Consider the following 5,907-nt stretch of genomic DNA (forward strand, 5'->3'; position numbering starts at 1 on the left):
AAGAGAGAAAAAGAGAGAGAGCACATCCAAGAAAGGAGATACAGAAAAACCTCACTGGAGCTCGGACCCCAACCTACATATGAAAAGTACATGCTGGTACGCAAAAAGACACACACACACACACACACACACACACACACACACACACACACACACACTGGCATGGCAGCATGTGCTAACCCCTCTCAGGAGACTGCAAGCCTGGCGCCATGAATTCTACCAGGGCCCATCAATAGCCAGACTGCCCCCCCCCCCCCTCCTCCCCCCTCCCCCCTCTCCCACAGCTTCTCCTCCTTCATGGCTTTTCATCTTCCTGCTTTCATCAGACGAGGTCATCCAAGTTTAATGGCAAAGCACACAGCGTCTTGGCAGCCTCCCGCACTCAAACTTGACAGGACAAAGTTACCCTCTTACTCAATGAATTCAAATCAATATTTTTATATTTTTAAAATGCATTTGCAAATATTTCATGGAGTGGACACTAGTTTCGGGTCAGGGAGAAAATTTCTCTTCTAGGCACTACAGTATAGAGAAAAGTTTAAAATGTGAGTCTGCTAAATTATAGGACTTAGATCTTCATGGAGTTTTTGTCTCTCCTATTCTTCTTGAAGAAGGAGATTTGTCCTTTGAAAACATAGCCAATAGAAAGGCCTTAAACAATAACAGACACTGTGACTAATATGATGTGATCATATGACCGCACACTACACAGAATATGCACTTACAACCAATTCCCTGTAGCCACTCACAATCATAAAGGTCATGAAGACTAAATTTGGACAAAACAAAATATGATCTGTGCCCAGTCAATATGTCATATGGACCATATGCACAACAAGAACAAAACAAGAAAATTAAAGCACCAGACCACCTAGATCATCTAAATTTAATGTGCAAATTTGGTCTGCAGCAAATGGCTAGTACAATGGTCAAATGGTGCTTTTTTTAACAGGATGACGCTGAACAAAAGCCAGCATGCAACTTTTGCTTCGTTCATAAGTCATCTGGTGCTTCATATCATCACATCATAATAGCAACTGTTCCAGGCGTAGAGGGTTAGCGGAGCCAAGGAGTTGGAGGAGGAGGACAAGTCTACTTAGGAGAAGCATATGTTCTTTCGTCTAGTAACAATACAACGGTGCACATCCAGGACGGAAATTCAATATTGCCAACAACACACAGACACACACACACACACACACACACACACACACACACACACACACACACACACACACACACACACACACACTAACATGCTTCTGTGGCTGGTTCAAAAGCAAAGGGAAGCAGCCTGTCAGAATCTGTTCTGCTAAGCCCTGCATCATAACGCAGATGGAGACTGAGATTGGGCGTGAGCCGAGGGCCAGGGAGGGGCTGTTAAATATGGATGTGCTCTGATAAGAGAACAGAAGCGTGTTCATTTGGCCACCAGCACTCTCACTCCCAATTGCTTCAGTCTCATACCTCCCTCCCTCCCTCCCTATCTTTCTCTCTCTCCCTCACCCTCCCTCCCTCCCTTGCTCTCTCTCTCTCTCTCTCTCTCTCTTTCTGTCTACCCCCTCTTGTCTTTGCATTCCCAGTGTAACCACTTGGGATTGGAGTGCAGAAAACAAGGTTGAAGGAGCGTGGCATCCAATCTATTACAGTAAACCAAAGCCAGCACACCCACCCATACACTCCACTCCTCTCTCAAGGAATCGAGCGCACTGTACGGGTGGGAGACAAGGAAGCAAAGGATCAGTCGTCATGCATGTGCATACTGTATGTAAAAGACCCACAGAGACACAGACACACACAAAAACACCCCACACACACAATTCCCAGAACAGCCATTAATATTTTAATGCTAAATATTCCCTCCAATGAACCTTCTGCCCTTAAGGTGTTTGAACCCTTTTAGAATGTCAGTTTTACGTCTGTGCTTAGATTAACCCGAGTCGCCCCACAGTTCTGTGTTTAAATCCAAACCACTCGTGTCGGCCGTGTTTACATACAGCTGGGCATCATGTCGCGGCACCAGAGCCCCGCACAGGCGTGACATTCTGGGGTGCCGCTGTGTCCTTCAGCACAACAAGGGTGGGAGGAAGTAGGGCATGAGGAGGAGGAGGAGGAGGAGGAGGAGGAGGAGGAGGAGAGGGTAGGATAGGAGAGCTCTGATGAAATGGAGGCAACGTTTGAGGGGTGGTGGGGGGGTGAGAATGAGACGTGTGCATGTGAAGAGAGAGAGGGAGAGAGAGAGAGAACAGGGTGATGAGGAAGAAAAGGAGAGGGAAAGGGGGAGACATAGAAACCCGCAGGGGGATGAGAAAATGGTTCACAGCACTGTTCACTATTCATTTGTTGTCTATTTCTGCTAACATTTCGGATGGGATTTTGAGGTGAAAGAATAAAGCATTGTCTCTATTGGCTGAGATACACCTTCTCACTACAAAAATGAACACACACACACACACACACACACACACACACACACCCTCACACACTTGAATATCATCCTCACACATCCTTATACATATTCACACCCACACACACCCCCACACCCACACAAACACACACACACACACACACACACACACACACACACACACACACACACACACATACTGTAACCTCAGTGCCATGCTGTCCCTCAGCCAGCCTTAAGCCCCTGAAGTGTGGGGGAGGATGGGGACCAGGGGTTGGACTGAGTGAGTGAGTGAGTGATGGGGCGGGCAGAGGGATGGGAGGGGGAGGGGTTGGGCCCACGGCTTTAGGCACTAAGCCGCTGACGCTCTGCTCAAACACAAGCACACAACAGGACACACACCAGCCACAATGCAGTGTCACCGGCCTCGCTTAGTACACACCCACCCCACACACACCCCACAACCACCCCCCTTAAAATCTAACAAGAGCACAGATCTGCCACTGGCAGTGGAGCCGCTTTGGGATTTGGTCCAGGGTCTCCTACACCCAAGGGTATCAGGCTAATGCCCTAACCACAGCAAAACTACAGAAGAGACCCAGTAGAGTAGATAGCCACTAGACTAGGATGTTCACAACATACTAATGCCTGTGTTTCTGTCATACTAGGAAGGAGCAATCCAGTGTTGATCAGCATCAGGTATGAAGTTTATCTAGTAGATCTACTGCTAAGATCTCACAAAAACAGAACTGGGCAATACAAATAGTGTCTTCAACAAGATGACAATCTTCAGAAAACAAAACTTGAAATGATTTGATATGATATGAAAGTGATATGATCCTGTGACTATCGTATGGAATATGCAATTGCAGCCCATCTGCTGTAGCCACTAATAATCCTGAAGGTCATGATGAAATAGGAACTCAACATTATCCTGCTCTCCAGTGCATTTCGAAAATCAGTGGTTCTACTGAAATATAATATGAGAGACCCAGATCTGAGTGCGCCCAATCAATATGCCATATGGACTAAACGTTTGGACTATTTACAAAAGCATAAAAGCTTCAACGACACAGAGAAAATAAAAACAAAGAAAACATACATGCTTTGCAAACATGTTCAATAAAGCAAAAGGGTTATTACCAAGACAAACCAACAAGAACTACCTAGAACTAGAAGTAATGACAGAGCACCCTTGACACAGACATTGCATGACGTTTGTGCACGAAAGGATGAAGCTTTTAAGAACGATTTTTTTAGATAGTAGCTTAGGCCTACTGTCGCTCGATCATTTAGGCTTCCCTGGGTCTAACTTGCTTTATGAGTGAGAGAATGGCAAAACACAGAGAAAACCTTCCAATTTGAACAGCAGTCGACAATATTATCACTGAAACGTTTGAAGTTTATTCAAGATAATTTTGTGTAGACTACCCCATACGCAGATATCGGTAGCAGTATTATGATAGTAATTGGTTACCTTTTGGATTTAGAACAGCTGGTTAGGTCGTCTTTGGGGTATGACTGGTGTGAGTTAAACTGTTTCGTCAACCTATCACATGCATCTTTAAGACTGCTGTAATGGTATGCTTAGCTTTGACGAACATCAATTGAGAAGGGTGGAAAATAAGTGTTTGTAATAGCCTACAACCTTACAGATGAATGGAATGGCCTAAGTAGATTTATACGATTACAAGGTCCGTACCCCCATTTATATAATGTGCATCACAGCAAATGCAACTACGGAACGGCTCTGTCGAAAATAGGGATTATGACAGTAGCCTAAAAGGTTGGTCCTCTAGAAAATGTATACTGTAACAAACTGCCATCCGCTGAATATGTATAGACCTAACTAACACCAGGACTAGCCTATAGGCTACATGGCGTGGGATAAAGAGTAACAGAATGGCTTACCCCTGCATTAGGCTACTGACGGAAGCAGCACAGGCAGCAACATCGCATTAAAATCGATGAGCGGTAGCCTACACGGATATCTGCGACAGTAGCGAAGTGCTTTCATCACTTAACTGCAAACCTCGAAAAACAACTAATCGATGCTTTAAATCAAACGATCACTGAGTAGGATACCGCCGCAAAGACAGCAAAAGAACTAAACAAATTCTCCCCAACCACACAATCGTAAAGAATTTGGGCACCGTAGCTACAAGCAAATAACGGTAAGCAAACTGAGCGACTATTGCTCTGCTCTGCTAGTAAGCTACTCGACTTCATTTTGATTCCACGAGGTTGTGTAGACATATTTACCTCTTTCTCTGGCACACGATGAAATGCTCTGATGAAAAGGGGTTCTTTGTGTAGCCTACACAGCAGTGTAGACTACAAGGTATTTGCGTTCTGGACGTCCGGACAGTCTTCCCTTGATCAGGGTCCGTTCAAGCCTTGATGGTTTGGTTGTGTGCTCTTGTCTCAATGCTTGGTGCTGAAGTGCTGGACAGCGCATAAAACAGCGGCGATGTCAATAAAAGGGCGCTTTGTGACTGAACTAAGAAATAACACCCTCTACTGCCATGGAGGTTCAACTGCGTTTTACAAAGTCAGTAGGCTTAGCTTAGGCCTACTATCAGCAGTTTATCAGCAAAATGTGTCTCATGTTTTGAAAGCAGACCAATTAGGCTATGGGGAAATATGGCAACATATTTCTGAAATACTGAAAAAAATATTTATATAAACAACCTCTGTAGGCCTAATAGTTAATTATCAGTATTATATCAAAATGATGAACAATATAATTTTTAAATGCATCTGACATAATTTTTTTCCTCGAAGGTAAATCCAAATTATGTAGTAAACTTGAGATAGCCATTCTGTCTTTTAATATCTGGCTTAGTATTGTCATTAGTTAAAGAAGACACAAATGTGGTCCACAAAGAAAGAGCACCTAAAGGCAGTTTGAGATGAAAAGTGGCAGCAGAGTTTTGACATGCGCAACCTTCACAAATCAGTCAATCTGATTAATTAGGCCTGCATTTCATTTCATTTCATTTTAAGTTCATTAAAACTTCCTGGATATCCTGGTAACGATTATTCTAAATATCAGTATAATGACCACATCTTCACAACATCTTCAAATTTAACTATTTAATAAAACAGAACTGTTTTTAAAGAAAGGGTTTAAGAAACAACTGTAACAAACAATGGCATATTCTTTCAGTTTGTAGGGATAATCATAACAGAGTATTGCTAACTGTTTAAAATGTATATAGTGGAACAATATGGCAATATCAATATCATCAATGTCATCAATCCTTGAGTTACTAGGGTCTTTCATTCCATTGCTACTGAGAAATTTGTATGTTATGGGGAGAGTATACATGATAATTTGCTGGTACTGCCTTGGCACACACAGACACCCATACACAGAGAGAGAGAGAGAGAGAGAGAGAGAGAGAGAGAGAGAGAGAGAGAGAGAGAGAGAGAGAGAGAGAGAGATACTGTAGACACACAAACACACACACACCCAAGCAAGAGAGAGACAAAAAGAG

The 5,907-nt window shown here is 43.5% G+C and overlaps 1 protein-coding gene across 5 annotated transcripts in view; it reads right to left on the minus strand.

Moving 5' to 3' along the window:
• Positions 1-4,835, minus strand: part of srrm3 (serine/arginine repetitive matrix 3) — a 60,159-nt gene extending 55,324 nt beyond the window's left edge. For all 5 annotated transcript variants that reach the window (XM_042093483.1, XM_042093484.1, XM_042093481.1 and 2 more), the window contains exon 1: positions 4,670-4,835. The gene's annotated coding sequence lies outside the window, so the exon portion shown is untranslated. The remainder of the gene's footprint in view (positions 1-4,669) is intronic.
• Between the last annotated feature and the right edge of the window lie 1,072 nt (positions 4,836-5,907).

The sequence above is a fragment of the Alosa sapidissima genome, chromosome 5 (genome assembly GCF_018492685.1).
Source record: "Alosa sapidissima isolate fAloSap1 chromosome 5, fAloSap1.pri, whole genome shotgun sequence".
In the NCBI taxonomy this organism is placed as follows: Eukaryota; Metazoa; Chordata; class Actinopteri; order Clupeiformes; family Clupeidae; genus Alosa; species Alosa sapidissima.